Source organism: Eleutherodactylus coqui, chromosome 13, assembly GCF_035609145.1.
Source record: "Eleutherodactylus coqui strain aEleCoq1 chromosome 13, aEleCoq1.hap1, whole genome shotgun sequence".
Taxonomy (NCBI): domain Eukaryota; kingdom Metazoa; phylum Chordata; class Amphibia; order Anura; family Eleutherodactylidae; genus Eleutherodactylus; species Eleutherodactylus coqui.
This window is the reverse complement of record NC_089849.1, coordinates 79215997-79232370: the sequence shown is the minus strand read 5'-3', so window position 1 is coordinate 79232370 and position 16374 is coordinate 79215997. Positions and strand designations below refer to the sequence as shown.

The following is a 16374-nucleotide window of genomic DNA, read 5'->3' as shown; positions in this document are numbered from 1 at the left end:
CTACTTAGCTAGCGCATCGGGGTAGCTTAATCTGTGCCATAACATCTTGGGAATATCATCAAAAGCCTTTTCTTATAGAGTTTGTTCGGTTTCAGAAAAGGCCAAAAAGTCCATTTCTGAGCATCCTCAAAAGCAAGTTCTTCTGACCACTAAAATGTTCAGAAAGCAACTTGAGAGCTTTCAAAATTGAAAACTGGCAGCAGTGGGATTCGAACCCACGCCTCCAAAGAGACTGGAGCCTTAATCCAGCGCCTTAGACCGCTCGGCCATGCTACCATGAAAAAGTGGATAATTTTGGATGAAAATGTCCAAGAGATTTCATAAAGAACATTTCTCCTGGCAAGAAATCCTTTTCCAGAATTTGATTTAAAAAGAAGAATTGTTGCTGCATTCGAGCTGAATATTTAATGATGGCAGCAGAAGGCTGAAAATGCATTCCTCCAGTTAGAAAGGAAGCAAACGCAAGTGAGTTCAACAGTATTACCGCACTACTGCTTTTTCAGATGTTTCTAGGCTATTGAAGGCTTTGAAGTGCAAGATCGTGGAGTGCGCCTAATGTCTACTTAGCTAGCGCATCAGGGTAGCTTAATCTGTGCCATAACATCTTGGGAATATCATCAAAAGCCTTTTCTTATACAGTTTGTTCGGTTTCAGAAAAGGCCAAAAAGTCCATTTCTGAGCATCCTCAAAAGCAAGTTCTTCTGACCACTAAAATGTTCAGAAAGCAACTTGAGAGCTTTCAAAATTGAAAACTGGCAGCAGTGGGATTCGAACCCACGCCTCCAAAGAGACTGGAGCCTTAATCCAGCGCCTTAGACCGCTCGGCCATGCTACCATGAAAAAGTGGATAATTTTGGATCAAAATGTCCAAGAGATTTCATAAAGAACATTTCTCCTGGCAAGAAATCCTTTTCCAGAATTTGATCTAAAAAGAAGAATTGTTGCTGCATTCGAGCTGAATATTTAATGATGGCAGCAGAAGGCTGAAAATGCATTCCTCCAGTTAGAAAGGAAGCAAACGCAAGTGAGTTCAACAGTATTACCGCACTACTGCTTTTTCAGATGTTTCTAGGCTATTGAAGGCTTTGAAGTGCAAGATCGTGGAGTGCGCCTAATGTCTACTTAGCTAGCGCATCGGGGTAGCTTAATCTGTGCCATAACATCTTGGGAATATCATCAAAAGCCTTTTCTTATAGAGTTTGTTCGGTTTCAGAAAAGGCCAAAAAGTCCATTTCTGAGCATCATCAAAAGCAAGTTCTTCTGACCACTAAAATGTTCAGAAAGCAACTTGAGAGCTTTCAAAATTGAAAACTGGCAGCAGTGCGATTCGAACCCACGCCTCCAAAGAGACTGGAGCCTTAATCCAGCGCCTTAGACCGCTCGGCCATGCTACCATGAAAAAGTGGATAATTTGGGATCAAAATGTCCAAGAGATTTCATAAAGAACATTTCTCCTGGCAAGAAATCCTTTTCCAGAATTTGATTTAAAAAGAAGAATTGTTGCTGCATTCGAGCTGAATATTTAATGATGGCAGCAGAAGGCTGAAAATGCATTCCTCCAGTTAGAAAGGAAGCAAACGCAAGTGAGTTCAACAGTATTACCGCACTACTGCTTTTTCAGATGTTTCTAGGCTATTGAAGGCTTTGAAGTGCAAGATCGTGGAGTGCGCCTAATGTCTACTTAGCTAGCGCATCGGGGTAGCTTAATCTGTGCCATAACATCTTGGGAATATCATCAAAAGCCTTTTCTTATAGAGTTTGTTCGGTTTCAGAAAAGGCCAAAAAGTCCATTTCTGAGCATCATCAAAAGCAAGTTCTTCTGACCACTAAAATGTTCAGAAAGCAACTTGAGAGCTTTCAAAATTGAAAACTGGCAGCAGTGCGATTCGAACCCACGCCTCCAAAGAGACTGGAGCCTTAATCCAGCGCCTTAGACCGCTCGGCCATGCTACCATGAAAAAGTGGATAATTTGGGATCAAAATGTCCAAGAGATTTCATAAAGAACATTTCTCCTGGCAAGAAATCCTTTTCCAGAATTTGATTTAAAAAGAAGAATTGTTGCTGCATTCGAGCTGAATATTTAATGATGGCAGCAGAAGGCTGAAAATGCATTCCTCCAGTTAGAAAGGAAGCAAACGCAAGTGAGTTCAACAGTATTACCGCACTACTGCTTTTTCAGATGTTTCTAGGCTATTGAAGGCTTTGAAGTGCAAGATCGTGGAGTGCGCCTAATGTCTACTTAGCTAGCGCATCGGGGTAGCTTAATCTGTGCCATAACATCTTGGGAATATCATCAAAAGCCTTTTCTTATAGAGTTTGTTCGGTTTCAGAAAAGGCCAAAAAGTCCATTTCTGAGCATCATCAAAAGCAAGTTCTTCTGACCACTAAAATGTTCAGAAAGCAACTTGAGAGCTTTCAAAATTGAAAACTGGCAGCAGTGCGATTCGAACCCACGCCTCCAAAGAGACTGGAGCCTTAATCCAGCGCCTTAGACCGCTCGGCCATGCTACCATGAAAAAGTGGATAATTTGGGATCAAAATGTCCAAGAGATTTCATAAAGAACATTTCTCCTGGCAAGAAATCCTTTTCCAGAATTTGATTTAAAAAGAAGAATTGTTGCTGCATTCGAGCTGAATATTTAATGATGGCAGCAGAAGGCTGAAAATGCATTCCTCCAGTTAGAAAGGAAGCAAACGCAAGTGAGTTCAACAGTATTACCGCACTACTGCTTTTTCAGATGTTTCTAGGCTATTGAAGGCTTTGAAGTGCAAGATCGTGGAGTGCGCCTAATGTCTACTTAGCTAGCGCATCGGGGTAGCTTAATCTGTGCCATAACATCTTGGGAATATCATCAAAAGCCTTTTCTTATAGAGTTTGTTCGGTTTCAGAAAAGGCCAAAAAGTCCATTTCTGAGCATCATCAAAAGCAAGTTCTTCTGACCACTAAAATGTTCAGAAAGCAACTTGAGAGCTTTCAAAATTGAAAACTGGCAGCAGTGCGATTCGAACCCACGCCTCCAAAGAGACTGGAGCCTTAATCCAGCGCCTTAGACCGCTCGGCCATGCTACCATGAAAAAGTGGATAATTTGGGATCAAAATGTCCAAGAGATTTCATAAAGAACATTTCTCCTGGCAAGAAATCCTTTTCCAGAATTTGATTTAAAAAGAAGAATTGTTGCTGCATTCGAGCTGAATATTTAATGATGGCAGCAGAAGGCTGAAAATGCATTCCTCCAGTTAGAAAGGAAGCAAACGCAAGTGAGTTCAACAGTATTACCACACTACTGCTTTTTCAGATGTTTCTAGGCTATTGAAGGCTTTGAAGTGCAAGATCGTGAAATGCGCCTAATGTCTACTTAGCTAGCGCATCGGGGTAGCTTAATCTGTGCCATAACATCTTGGGAATATCATCAAAAGCCTTTTCTTATAGAGTTTGTTCGGTTTCAGAAAAGGCCAAAAAATCCATTTCTGAGCATCCTCAAAAGCAAGTTCTTCTGACCACTAAAATGTTCAGAAAGCAACTTGAGAGCTTTCAAAATTGAAAACTGGCAGCAGTGGGATTCGAACCCACGCCTCCAAAGAGACTGGAGCCTTAATCCAGCGCCTTAGACCGCTCGGCCATGCTACCATGAAAAAGTGGATAATTTGGGATCAAAATGTCCAAGAGATTTCATAAAGAACATTTCTCCTGGCAAGAAACCTTTTTCCAGAATTTGATTTAAAAAGAAGAATTGTTGCTGCATTCGAGCTGAATATTTAATGATGGCAGCAGAAGGCTGAAAATGCATTCCTCCAGTTAGAAAGGAAGCAAACGCAAGTGAGTTCAACAGTATTACCGCACTACTGCTTTTTCAGATGTTTCTAGGCTATTGAAGGCTTTGAAGTGCAAGATCGTGGAGTGCGCCTAATGTCTACTTAGCTAGCGCATCAGGGTAGCTTAATCTGTGCCATAACATCTTGGGAATATCATCAAAAGCCTTTTCTTATAGAGTTTGTTCGGTTTCAGAAAAGGCCAAAAAGTCCATTTCTGAGCATCATCAAAAGCAAGTTCTTCTGACCACTAAAATGTTCAGAAAGCAACTTGAGAGCTTTCAAAATTGAAAACTGGCAGCAGTGCGATTCGAACCCACGCCTCCAAAGAGACTGGAGCCTTAATCCAGCGCCTTAGACCGCTCGGCCATGCTACCATGAAAAAGTGGATAATTTGGGATCAAAATGTCCAAGAGATTTCATAAAGAACATTTCTCCTGGCAAGAAATCCTTTTCCAGAATTTGATTTAAAAAGAAGAATTGTTGCTGCATTCGAGCTGAATATTTAATGATGGCAGCAGAAGGCTGAAAATGCATTCCTCCAGTTAGAAAGGAAGCAAACGCAAGTGAGTTCAACAGTATTACCGCACTACTGCTTTTTCAGATGTTTCTAGGCTATTGAAGGCTTTGAAGTGCAAGATCGTGGAGTGCGCCTAATGTCTACTTAGCTAGCGCATCAGGGTAGCTTAATCTGTGCCATAACATCTTGGGAATATCATCAAAAGCCTTTTCTTATAGAGTTTGTTCGGTTTCAGAAAAGGCCAAAAAGTCCATTTCTGAGCATCATCAAAAGCAAGTTCTTCTGACCACTAAAATGTTCAGAAAGCAACTTGAGAGCTTTCAAAATTGAAAACTGGCAGCAGTGGGATTCGAACCCACGCCTCCAAAGAGACTGGAGCCTTAATCCAGCGCCTTAGACCGCTCGGCCATGCTACCATGAAAAAGTGGATAATTTGGGATCAAAATGTCCAAGAGATTTCATAAAGAACATTTCTCCTGGCAAGAAATCCTTTTCCAGAATTTGATTTAAAAAGAAGAATTGTTGCTGCATTCGAGCTGAATATTTAATGATGGCAGCAGAAGGCTGAAAATGCATTCCTCCAGTTAGAAAGGAAGCAAACGCAAGTGAGTTCAACAGTATTACCACACTACTGCTTTTTCAGATGTTTCTAGGCTATTGAAGGCTTTGAAGTGCAAGATCGTGGAGTGCGCCTAATGTCTACTTAGCTAGCGCATCGGGGTAGCTTAATCTGTGCCATAACATCTTGGGAATATCATCAAAAGCCTTTTCTTATAGAGTTTGTTCGGTTTCAGAAAAGGCCAAAAAGTCCATTTCTGAGCATCCTCAAAAGCAAGTTCTTCTGACCACTAAAATGTTCAGAAAGCAACTTGAGAGCTTTCAAAATTGAAAACTGGCAGCAGTGGGATTCGAACCCACGCCTCCAAAGAGACTGGAGCCTTAATCCAGCGCCTTAGACCGCTCGGCCATGCTACCATGAAAAAGTGGATAATTTGGGATCAAAATGTCCAAGAGATTTCATAAAGAACATTTCTCCTGGCAAGAAATCCTTTTCCAGAATTTGATTTAAAAAGAAGAATTGTTGCTGCATTCGAGCTGAATATTTAATGATGGCAGCAGAAGGCTGAAAATGCATTCCTCCAGTTAGAAAGGAAGCAAACGCAAGTGAGTTCAACAGTATTACCGCACTACTGCTTTTTCAGATGTTTCTAGGCTATTGAAGGCTTTGAAGTGCAAGATCGTGGAGTGCGCCTAATGTCTACTTAGCTAGCGCATCAGGGTAGCTTAATCTGTGCCATAACATCTTGGGAATATCATCAAAAGCCTTTTCTTATAGAGTTTGTTCGGTTTCAGAAAAGGCCAAAAAGTCCATTTCTGAGCATCATCAAAAGCAAGTTCTTCTGACCACTAAAATGTTAAGAAAGCAACTTGAGAGCTTTCAAAATTGAAAACTGGCAGCAGTGCGATTCGAACCCACGCCTCCAAAGAGACTGGAGTCTTAATCCAGCGCCTTAGACCGCTCGGCCATGCTACCATGAAAAAGTGGATATTTTTGGATCAAAATGTCCAAGAGATTTCATAAAGAACATTTCTCCTGGCAAGAAATCCTTTTCCAGAATTTGATTTAAAAAGAAGAATTGTTGCTGCATTCGAGCTGAATATTTAATGATGGCAGCAGAAGGCTGAAAATGCATTCCTCCAGTTAGAAAGGAAGCAAACGCAAGTGAGTTCAACAGTATTACCGCACTACTGCTTTTTCAGATGTTTCTAGGCTATTGAAGGCTTTGAAGTGCAAGATCGTGGAGTGCGCCTAATGTCTACTTAGCTAGCGCATCAGGGTAGCTTAATCTGTGCCATAACATTTTGGGAATATCATCAAAAGCCTTTTCTTATAGAGTTTGTTCGGTTTCAGAAAAGGCCAAAAAGTCCATTTCTGAGCATCATCAAAAGCAAGTTCTTCTGACCACTAAAATGTTCAGAAAGCAACTTGAGAGCTTTCAAAATTGAAAACTGGCAGCAGTGCGATTCGAACCCACGCCTCCAAAGAGACTGGAGCCTTAATCCAGCGCCTTAGACCGCTCGGCCATGCTACCATGAAAAAGTGGATAATTTGGGATCAAAATGTCCAAGAGATTTCATAAAGAACATTTCTCCTGGCAAGAAATCCTTTTCCAGAATTTGATTTAAAAAGAAGAATTGTTGCTGCATTCGAGCTGAATATTTAATGATGGCAGCAGAAGGCTGAAAATGCATTCCTCCAGTTAGAAAGGAAGCAAACGCAAGTGAGTTCAACAGTATTACCGCACTACTGCTTTTTCAGATGTTTCTAGGCTATTGAAGGCTTTGAAGTGCAAGATCGTGGAGTGCGCCTAATGTCTACTTAGCTAGCGCATCGGGGTAGCTTAATCTGTGCCATAACATCTTGGGAATATCATCAAAAGCCTTTTCTTATAGAGTTTGTTCGGTTTCAGAAAAGGCCAAAAAGTCCATTTCTGAGCATCATCAAAAGCAAGTTCTTCTGACCACTAAAATGTTCAGAAAGCAACTTGAGAGCTTTCAAAATTGAAAACTGGCAGCAGTGCGATTCGAACCCACGCCTCCAAAGAGACTGGAGCCTTAATCCAGCGCCTTAGACCGCTCGGCCATGCTACCATGAAAAAGTGGATAATTTGGGATCAAAATGTCCAAGAGATTTCATAAAGAACATTTCTCCTGGCAAGAAATCCTTTTCCAGAATTTGATTTAAAAAGAAGAATTGTTGCTGCATTCGAGCTGAATATTTAATGATGGCAGCAGAAGGCTGAAAATGCATTCCTCCAGTTAGAAAGGAAGCAAACGCAAGTGAGTTCAACAGTATTACCACACTACTGCTTTTTCAGATGTTTCTAGGCTATTGAAGGCTTTGAAGTGCAAGATCGTGAAATGCGCCTAATGTCTACTTAGCTAGCGCATCGGGGTAGCTTAATCTGTGCCATAACATCTTGGGAATATCATCAAAAGCCTTTTCTTATAGAGTTTGTTCGGTTTCAGAAAAGGCCAAAAAATCCATTTCTGAGCATCCTCAAAAGCAAGTTCTTCTGACCACTAAAATGTTCAGAAAGCAACTTGAGAGCTTTCAAAATTGAAAACTGGCAGCAGTGGGATTCGAACCCACGCCTCCAAAGAGACTGGAGCCTTAATCCAGCGCCTTAGACCGCTCGGCCATGCTACCATGAAAAAGTGGATAATTTGGGATCAAAATGTCCAAGAGATTTCATAAAGAACATTTCTCCTGGCAAGAAATCCTTTTCCAGAATTTGATTTAAAAAGAAGAATTGTTGCTGCATTCGAGCTGAATATTTAATGATGGCAGCAGAAGGCTGAAAATGCATTCCTCCAGTTAGAAAGGAAGCAAACGCAAGTGAGTTCAACAGTATTACCGCACTACTGCTTTTTCAGATGTTTCTAGGCTATTGAAGGCTTTGAAGTGCAAGATCGTGGAGTGCGCCTAATGTCTACTTAGCTAGCGCATCAGGGTAGCTTAATCTGTGCCATAACATCTTGGGAATATCATCAAAAGCCTTTTCTTATAGAGTTTGTTCGGTTTCAGAAAAGGCCAAAAAGTCCATTTCTGAGCATCATCAAAAGCAAGTTCTTCTGACCACTAAAATGTTCAGAAAGCAACTTGAGAGCTTTCAAAATTGAAAACTGGCAGCAGTGCGATTCGAACCCACGCCTCCAAAGAGACTGGAGCCTTAATCCAGCGCCTTAGACCGCTCGGCCATGCTACCATGAAAAAGTGGATAATTTGGGATCAAAATGTCCAAGAGATTTCATAAAGAACATTTCTCCTGGCAAGAAATCCTTTTCCAGAATTTGATTTAAAAAGAAGAATTGTTGCTGCATTCGAGCTGAATATTTAATGATGGCAGCAGAAGGCTGAAAATGCATTCCTCCAGTTAGAAAGGAAGCAAACGCAAGTGAGTTCAACAGTATTACCACACTACTGCTTTTTCAGATGTTTCTAGGCTATTGAAGGCTTTGAAGTGCAAGATCGTGGAGTGCGCCTAATGTCTACTTAGCTAGCGCATCGGGGTAGCTTAATCTGTGCCATAACATCTTGGGAATATCATCAAAAGCCTTTTCTTATAGAGTTTGTTCGGTTTCAGAAAAGGCCAAAAAGTCCATTTCTGAGCATCCTCAAAAGCAAGTTCTTCTGACCACTAAAATGTTCAGAAAGCAACTTGAGAGCTTTCAAAATTGAAAACTGGCAGCAGTGGGATTCGAACCCACGCCTCCAAAGAGACTGGAGCCTTAATCCAGCGCCTTAGACCGCTCGGCCATGCTACCATGAAAAAGTGGATAATTTGGGATCAAAATGTCCAAGAGATTTCATAAAGAACATTTCTCCTGGCAAGAAATCCTTTTCCAGAATTTGATTTAAAAAGAAGAATTGTTGCTGCATTCGAGCTGAATATTTAATGATGGCAGCAGAAGGCTGAAAATGCATTCCTCCAGTTAGAAAGGAAGCAAACGCAAGTGAGTTCAACAGTATTACCGCACTACTGCTTTTTCAGATGTTTCTAGGCTATTGAAGGCTTTGAAGTGCAAGATCGTGGAGTGCGCCTAATGTCTACTTAGCTAGCGCATCAGGGTAGCTTAATCTGTGCCATAACATCTTGGGAATATCATCAAAAGCCTTTTCTTATAGAGTTTGTTCGGTTTCAGAAAAGGCCAAAAAGTCCATTTCTGAGCATCATCAAAAGCAAGTTCTTCTGACCACTAAAATGTTCAGAAAGCAACTTGAGAGCTTTCAAAATTGAAAACTGGCAGCAGTGGGATTCGAACCCACGCCTCCAAAGAGACTGGAGCCTTAATCCAGCGCCTTAGACCGCTCGGCCATGCTACCATGAAAAAGTGGATAATTTGGGATCAAAATGTCCAAGAGATTTCATAAAGAACATTTCTCCTGGCAAGAAATCCTTTTCCAGAATTTGATTTAAAAAGAAGAATTGTTGCTGCATTCGAGCTGAATATTTAATGATGGCAGCAGAAGGCTGAAAATGCATTCCTCCAGTTAGAAAGGAAGCAAACGCAAGTGAGTTCAACAGTATTACCACACTACTGCTTTTTCAGATGTTTCTAGGCTATTGAAGGCTTTGAAGTGCAAGATCGTGGAGTGCGCCTAATGTCTACTTAGCTAGCGCATCGGGGTAGCTTAATCTGTGCCATAACATCTTGGGAATATCATCAAAAGCCTTTTCTTATAGAGTTTGTTCGGTTTCAGAAAAGGCCAAAAAGTCCATTTCTGAGCATCCTCAAAAGCAAGTTCTTCTGACCACTAAAATGTTCAGAAAGCAACTTGAGAGCTTTCAAAATTGAAAACTGGCAGCAGTGGGATTCGAACCCACGCCTCCAAAGAGACTGGAGCCTTAATCCAGCGCCTTAGACCGCTCGGCCATGCTACCATGAAAAAGTGGATAATTTGGGATCAAAATGTCCAAGAGATTTCATAAAGAACATTTCTCCTGGCAAGAAATCCTTTTCCAGAATTTGATTTAAAAAGAAGAATTGTTGCTGCATTCGAGCTGAATATTTAATGATGGCAGCAGAAGGCTGAAAATGCATTCCTCCAGTTAGAAAGGAAGCAAACGCAAGTGAGTTCAACAGTATTACCGCACTACTGCTTTTTCAGATGTTTCTAGGCTATTGAAGGCTTTGAAGTGCAAGATCGTGGAGTGCGCCTAATGTCTACTTAGCTAGCGCATCAGGGTAGCTTAATCTGTGCCATAACATCTTGGGAATATCATCAAAAGCCTTTTCTTATAGAGTTTGTTCGGTTTCAGAAAAGGCCAAAAAGTCCATTTCTGAGCATCATCAAAAGCAAGTTCTTCTGACCACTAAAATGTTCAGAAAGCAACTTGAGAGCTTTCAAAATTGAAAACTGGCAGCAGTGCGATTCGAACCCACGCCTCCAAAGAGACTGGAGCCTTAATCCAGCGCCTTAGACCGCTCGGCCATGCTACCATGAAAAAGTGGATAATTTGGGATCAAAATGTCCAAGAGATTTCATAAAGAACATTTCTCCTGGCAAGAAATCCTTTTCCAGAATTTGATTTAAAAAGAAGAATTGTTGCTGCATTCGAGCTGAATATTTAATGATGGCAGCAGAAGGCTGAAAATGCATTCCTCCAGTTAGAAAGGAAGCAAACGCAAGTGAGTTCAACAGTATTACCACACTACTGCTTTTTCAGATGTTTCTAGGCTATTGAAGGCTTTGAAGTGCAAGATCGTGGAGTGCGCCTAATGTCTACTTAGCTAGCGCATCGGGGTAGCTTAATCTGTGCCATAACATCTTGGGAATATCATCAAAAGCCTTTTCTTATAGAGTTTGTTCGGTTTCAGAAAAGGCCAAAAAGTCCATTTCTGAGCATCCTCAAAAGCAAGTTCTTCTGACCACTAAAATGTTCAGAAAGCAACTTGAGAGCTTTCAAAATTGAAAACTGGCAGCAGTGGGATTCGAACCCACGCCTCCAAAGAGACTGGAGCCTTAATCCAGCGCCTTAGACCGCTCGGCCATGCTACCATGAAAAAGTGGATAATTTGGGATCAAAATGTCCAAGAGATTTCATAAAGAACATTTCTCCTGGCAAGAAATCCTTTTCCAGAATTTGATTTAAAAAGAAGAATTGTTGCTGCATTCGAGCTGAATATTTAATGATGGCAGCAGAAGGCTGAAAATGCATTCCTCCAGTTAGAAAGGAAGCAAACGCAAGTGAGTTCAACAGTATTACCGCACTACTGCTTTTTCAGATGTTTCTAGGCTATTGAAGGCTTTGAAGTGCAAGATCGTGGAGTGCGCCTAATGTCTACTTAGCTAGCGCATCAGGGTAGCTTAATCTGTGCCATAACATCTTGGGAATATCATCAAAAGCCTTTTCTTATAGAGTTTGTTCGGTTTCAGAAAAGGCCAAAAAGTCCATTTCTGAGCATCATCAAAAGCAAGTTCTTCTGACCACTAAAATGTTCAGAAAGCAACTTGAGAGCTTTCAAAATTGAAAACTGGCAGCAGTGGGATTCGAACCCACGCCTCCAAAGAGACTGGAGCCTTAATCCAGCGCCTTAGACCGCTCGGCCATGCTACCATGAAAAAGTGGATAATTTGGGATCAAAATGTCCAAGAGATTTCATAAAGAACATTTCTCCTGGCAAGAAATCCTTTTCCAGAATTTGATTTAAAAAGAAGAATTGTTGCTGCATTCGAGCTGAATATTTAATGATGGCAGCAGAAGGCTGAAAATGCATTCCTCCAGTTAGAAAGGAAGCAAACGCAAGTGAGTTCAACAGTATTACCACACTACTGCTTTTTCAGATGTTTCTAGGCTATTGAAGGCTTTGAAGTGCAAGATCGTGGAGTGCGCCTAATGTCTACTTAGCTAGCGCATCGGGGTAGCTTAATCTGTGCCATAACATCTTGGGAATATCATCAAAAGCCTTTTCTTATAGAGTTTGTTCGGTTTCAGAAAAGGCCAAAAAGTCCATTTCTGAGCATCCTCAAAAGCAAGTTCTTCTGACCACTAAAATGTTCAGAAAGCAACTTGAGAGCTTTCAAAATTGAAAACTGGCAGCAGTGGGATTCGAACCCACGCCTCCAAAGAGACTGGAGCCTTAATCCAGCGCCTTAGACCGCTCGGCCATGCTACCATGAAAAAGTGGATAATTTGGGATCAAAATGTCCAAGAGATTTCATAAAGAACATTTCTCCTGGCAAGAAATCCTTTTCCAGAATTTGATTTAAAAAGAAGAATTGTTGCTGCATTCGAGCTGAATATTTAATGATGGCAGCAGAAGGCTGAAAATGCATTCCTCCAGTTAGAAAGGAAGCAAACGCAAGTGAGTTCAACAGTATTACCGCACTACTGCTTTTTCAGATGTTTCTAGGCTATTGAAGGCTTTGAAGTGCAAGATCGTGGAGTGCGCCTAATGTCTACTTAGCTAGCGCATCAGGGTAGCTTAATCTGTGCCATAACATCTTGGGAATATCATCAAAAGCCTTTTCTTATAGAGTTTGTTCGGTTTCAGAAAAGGCCAAAAAGTCCATTTCTGAGCATCATCAAAAGCAAGTTCTTCTGACCACTAAAATGTTCAGAAAGCAACTTGAGAGCTTTCAAAATTGAAAACTGGCAGCAGTGCGATTCGAACCCACGCCTCCAAAGAGACTGGAGTCTTAATCCAGCGCCTTAGACCGCTCGGCCATGCTACCATGAAAAAGTGGATATTTTTGGATCAAAATGTCCAAGAGATTTCATAAAGAACATTTCTCCTGGCAAGAAATCCTTTTCCAGAATTTGATTTAAAAAGAAGAATTGTTGCTGCATTCGAGCTGAATATTTAATGATGGCAGCAGAAGGCTGAAAATGCATTCCTCCAGTTAGAAAGGAAGCAAACGCAAGTGAGTTCAACAGTATTACCGCACTACTGCTTTTTCAGATGTTTCTAGGCTATTGAAGGCTTTGAAGTGCAAGATCGTGGAGTGCGCCTAATGTCTACTTAGCTAGCGCATCGGGGTAGCTTAATCTGTGCCATAACATCTTGGGAATATCATCAAAAGCCTTTTCTTATAGAGTTTGTTCGGTTTCAGAAAAGGCCAAAAAGTCCGTTTCTGAGCATCATCAAAAGCAAGTTCTTCTGACCACTAAAATGTTCAGAAAGCAACTTGAGAGCTTTCAAAATTGAAAACTGGCAGCAGTGGGATTCGAACCCACGCCTCCAAAGAGACTGGAGCCTTAATCCAGCGCATTAGACCGCTCGGCCATGCTACCATGAAAAAGTGGATAATTTTGGATCAAAATGTCCAAGAGATTTCATAAAGAACATTTCTCCTGGCAAGAAATCCTTTTCCAGAATTTGATTTAAAAAGAAGAATTGTTGCTGCATTCGAGCTGAATATTTAATGATGGCAGCAGAAGGCTGAAAATGCATTCCTCCAGTTAGAAAGGAAGCAAACGCAAGTGAGTTCAACAGTATTACCGCACTACTGCTTTTTCAGATGTTTCTAGGCTATTGAAGGCTTTGAAGTGCAAGATCGTGGAGTGCGCCTAATGTCTACTTAGCTAGCGCATCAGGGTAGCTTAATCTGTGCCATAACATCTTGGGAATATCATCAAAAGCCTTTTCTTATAGAGTTTGTTCGGTTTCAGAAAAGGCCAAAAAGTCCATTTCTGAGCATCCTCAAAAGCAAGTTCTTCTGACCACTAAAATGTTCAGAAAGCAACTTGAGAGCTTTCAAAATTGAAAACTGGCAGCAGTGGGATTCAAACCCACGCCTCCAAAGAGACTGGAGCCTTAATCCAGCGCCTTAGACCGCTCGGCCATGCTACCATGAAAAAGTGGATAATTTTGGATCAAAATGTCCAAGAGATTTCATAAAGAACATTTCTCCTGGCAAGAAATCCTTTTCCAGAATTTGATTTAAAAAGAAGAATTGTTGCTGCATTCGAGCTGAATATTTAATGATGGCAGCAGAAGGCTGAAAATGCATTCCTCCAGTTAGAAAGGAAGCAAACGCAAGTGAGTTCAACAGTATTACCGCACTACTGCTTTTTCAGATGTTTCTAGGCTATTGAAGGCTTTGAAGTGCAAGATCGTGGAGTGCGCCTAATGTCTACTTAGCTAGCGCATCGGGGTAGCTTAATCTGTGCCATAACATCTTGGGAATATCATCAAAAGCCTTTTCTTATAGAGTTTGTTCGGTTTCAGAAAAGGCCAAAAAGTCCATTTCTGAGCATCCTCAAAAGCAAGTTCTTCTGACCACTAAAATGTTCAGAAAGCAACTTGAGAGCTTTCAAAATTGAAAACTGGCAGCAGTGGGATTCGAACCCACGCCTCCAAAGAGACTGGAGCCTTAATCCAGCGCCTTAGACCGCTCGGCCATGCTACCATGAAAAAGTGGATAATTTTGGATCAAAATGTCCAAGAGATTTCATAAAGAACATTTCTCCTGGCAAGAAATCCTTTTCCAGAATTTGATTTAAAAAGAAGAATTGTTGCTGCATTCGAGCTGAATATTTAATGATGGCAGCAGAAGGCTGAAAATGCATTCCTCCAGTTAGAAAGGAAGCAAACGCAAGTGAGTTCAACAGTATTACCGCACTACTGCTTTTTCAGATGTTTCTAGGCTATTGAAGGCTTTGAAGTGCAAGATCGTGGAGTGCGCCTAATGTCTACTTAGCTAGCGCATCGGGGTAGCTTAATCTGTGCCATAACATCTTGGGAATATCATCAAAAGCCTTTTCTTATAGAGTTTGTTCGGTTTCAGAAAAGGCCAAAAAGTCCGTTTCTGAGCATCATCAAAAGCAAGTTCTTCTGACCACTAAAATGTTCAGAAAGCAACTTGAGAGCTTTCAAAATTGAAAACTGGCAGCAGTGGGATTCGAACCCACGCCTCCAAAGAGACTGGAGCCTTAATCCAGCGCATTAGACCGCTCGGCCATGCTACCATGAAAAAGTGGATAATTTTGGATCAAAATGTCCAAGAGATTTCATAAAGAACATTTCTCCTGGCAAGAAATCCTTTTCCAGAATTTGATTTAAAAAGAAGAATTGTTGCTGCATTCGAGCTGAATATTTAATGATGGCAGCAGAAGGCTGAAAATGCATTCCTCCAGTTAGAAAGGAAGCAAACGCAAGTGAGTTCAACAGTATTACCGCACTACTGCTTTTTCAGATGTTTCTAGGCTATTGAAGGCTTTGAAGTGCAAGATCGTGGAGTGCGCCTAATGTCTACTTAGCTAGCGCATCAGGGTAGCTTAATCTGTGCCATAACATCTTGGGAATATCATCAAAAGCCTTTTCTTATAGAGTTTGTTCGGTTTCAGAAAAGGCCAAAAAGTCCATTTCTGAGCATCATCAAAAGCAAGTTCTTCTGACCACTAAAATGTTCAGAAAGCAACTTGAGAGCTTTCAAAATTGAAAACTGGCAGCAGTGGTATTCGAACCCATGCCTCCAAAGAGACTGGAGCCTTAATCCAGCGCCTTAGACCGCTCGGCCATGCTACCATGAAAGAGTGGATAATTTGGGATCAAAATGTCCAAGAGATTTCATAAATAACATTTCTCCTGGCAAGAAATCCTTTTCCAGAATGTGATTTAAAAAGAAGAATTGTTGCTGCATTCGAGCTGAATATTTAATGATGGCAGCAGAAGGCTGAAAATGCATTCCTCCAGTTAGAAAGGAAGCAAACGCAAGTGAGTTCAACAGTATTACCGCACTACTGCTTTTTCAGATGTTTCTAGGCTATTGAAGGCTTTGAAGTGCAAGATCGTGGAGTGCGCCAAATGTCTACTTAGCTAGCGCATCGGGGTAGCTTAATCTGTGCCATAACATCTTGGGAATATCATCAAAAGCCTTTTCTTATAGAGTTTGTTCGGTTTCAGAAAAGGCCAAAAAGTCCATTTCTGAGCATCCTCAAAAGCAAGTTCTTCTGACCACTAAAATGTTCAGAAAGCAACTTGAGAGCTTTCAAAATTGAAAACTGGCAGCAGTGGGATTCAAACCCACGCCTCCAAAGAGACTGGAGCCTTAATCCAGCGCCTTAGACCGCTCGGCCATGCTACCATGAAAAAGTGGATAATTTTGGATCAAAATGTCCAAGAGATTTCATAAAGAACATTTCTCCTGGCAAGAAATCCTTTTCCAGAATTTGATTTAAAAAGAAGAATTGTTGCTGCATTCGAGCTGAATATTTAATGATGGCAGCAGAAGGCTGAAAATGCATTCCTCCAGTTAGAAAGGAAGCAAACGCAAGTGAGTTCAACAGTATTACCGCACTACTGCTTTTTCAGATGTTTCTAGGCTATTGAAGGCTTTGAAGTGCAAGATCGTGGAGTGCGCCTAATGTCTACTTAGCTAGCGCATCGGGGTAGCTTAATCTGTGCCATAACATCTTGGGAATATCATCAAAAGCCTTTTCTTATAGAGTTTGTTCGGTTTCAGAAAAGGCCAAAAAGTCCATTTCTGAGCATCCTCAAAAGCAAGTTCTTCTGACCACTAAAATGTTCAGA

General features: G+C 41.1%; 13 non-coding genes across 13 annotated transcripts; all 13 read right to left on the bottom strand.

Moving 5' to 3' along the window:
- Nucleotides 1-194: 194 nt before the first annotated feature.
- Nucleotides 195-276, bottom strand: TRNAL-AAG (transfer RNA leucine (anticodon AAG)). Its single transcript has one exon. It is a non-coding gene; the product is annotated as a tRNA-Leu (tRNA).
- A 477-nt stretch (nucleotides 277-753) lies between these two features.
- On the bottom strand, nucleotides 754-835 carry TRNAL-AAG (transfer RNA leucine (anticodon AAG)). Its single transcript has one exon. It is a non-coding gene; the product is annotated as a tRNA-Leu (tRNA).
- A 2713-nt stretch (nucleotides 836-3548) lies between these two features.
- On the bottom strand, nucleotides 3549-3630 carry TRNAL-AAG (transfer RNA leucine (anticodon AAG)). The gene has a single exon. It is a non-coding gene; the product is annotated as a tRNA-Leu (tRNA).
- A 1036-nt stretch (nucleotides 3631-4666) lies between these two features.
- Nucleotides 4667-4748, bottom strand: TRNAL-AAG (transfer RNA leucine (anticodon AAG)). The gene has a single exon. It is a non-coding gene; the product is annotated as a tRNA-Leu (tRNA).
- Nucleotides 4749-5225: 477 nt separating this feature from the next.
- On the bottom strand, nucleotides 5226-5307 carry TRNAL-AAG (transfer RNA leucine (anticodon AAG)). The gene has a single exon. It is a non-coding gene; the product is annotated as a tRNA-Leu (tRNA).
- Nucleotides 5308-7461: 2154 nt separating this feature from the next.
- On the bottom strand, nucleotides 7462-7543 carry TRNAL-AAG (transfer RNA leucine (anticodon AAG)). The gene has a single exon. It is a non-coding gene; the product is annotated as a tRNA-Leu (tRNA).
- Nucleotides 7544-8579: 1036 nt separating this feature from the next.
- TRNAL-AAG (transfer RNA leucine (anticodon AAG)) lies at nucleotides 8580-8661 on the bottom strand. Its single transcript has one exon. It is a non-coding gene; the product is annotated as a tRNA-Leu (tRNA).
- A 477-nt stretch (nucleotides 8662-9138) lies between these two features.
- Nucleotides 9139-9220, bottom strand: TRNAL-AAG (transfer RNA leucine (anticodon AAG)). Its single transcript has one exon. It is a non-coding gene; the product is annotated as a tRNA-Leu (tRNA).
- A 477-nt stretch (nucleotides 9221-9697) lies between these two features.
- TRNAL-AAG (transfer RNA leucine (anticodon AAG)) lies at nucleotides 9698-9779 on the bottom strand. The gene has a single exon. It is a non-coding gene; the product is annotated as a tRNA-Leu (tRNA).
- A 1036-nt stretch (nucleotides 9780-10815) lies between these two features.
- On the bottom strand, nucleotides 10816-10897 carry TRNAL-AAG (transfer RNA leucine (anticodon AAG)). The gene has a single exon. It is a non-coding gene; the product is annotated as a tRNA-Leu (tRNA).
- Nucleotides 10898-11374: 477 nt separating this feature from the next.
- Nucleotides 11375-11456, bottom strand: TRNAL-AAG (transfer RNA leucine (anticodon AAG)). The gene has a single exon. It is a non-coding gene; the product is annotated as a tRNA-Leu (tRNA).
- Nucleotides 11457-11933: 477 nt separating this feature from the next.
- On the bottom strand, nucleotides 11934-12015 carry TRNAL-AAG (transfer RNA leucine (anticodon AAG)). The gene has a single exon. It is a non-coding gene; the product is annotated as a tRNA-Leu (tRNA).
- A 2154-nt stretch (nucleotides 12016-14169) lies between these two features.
- TRNAL-AAG (transfer RNA leucine (anticodon AAG)) lies at nucleotides 14170-14251 on the bottom strand. The gene has a single exon. It is a non-coding gene; the product is annotated as a tRNA-Leu (tRNA).
- Between the last annotated feature and the right edge of the window lie 2123 nt (nucleotides 14252-16374).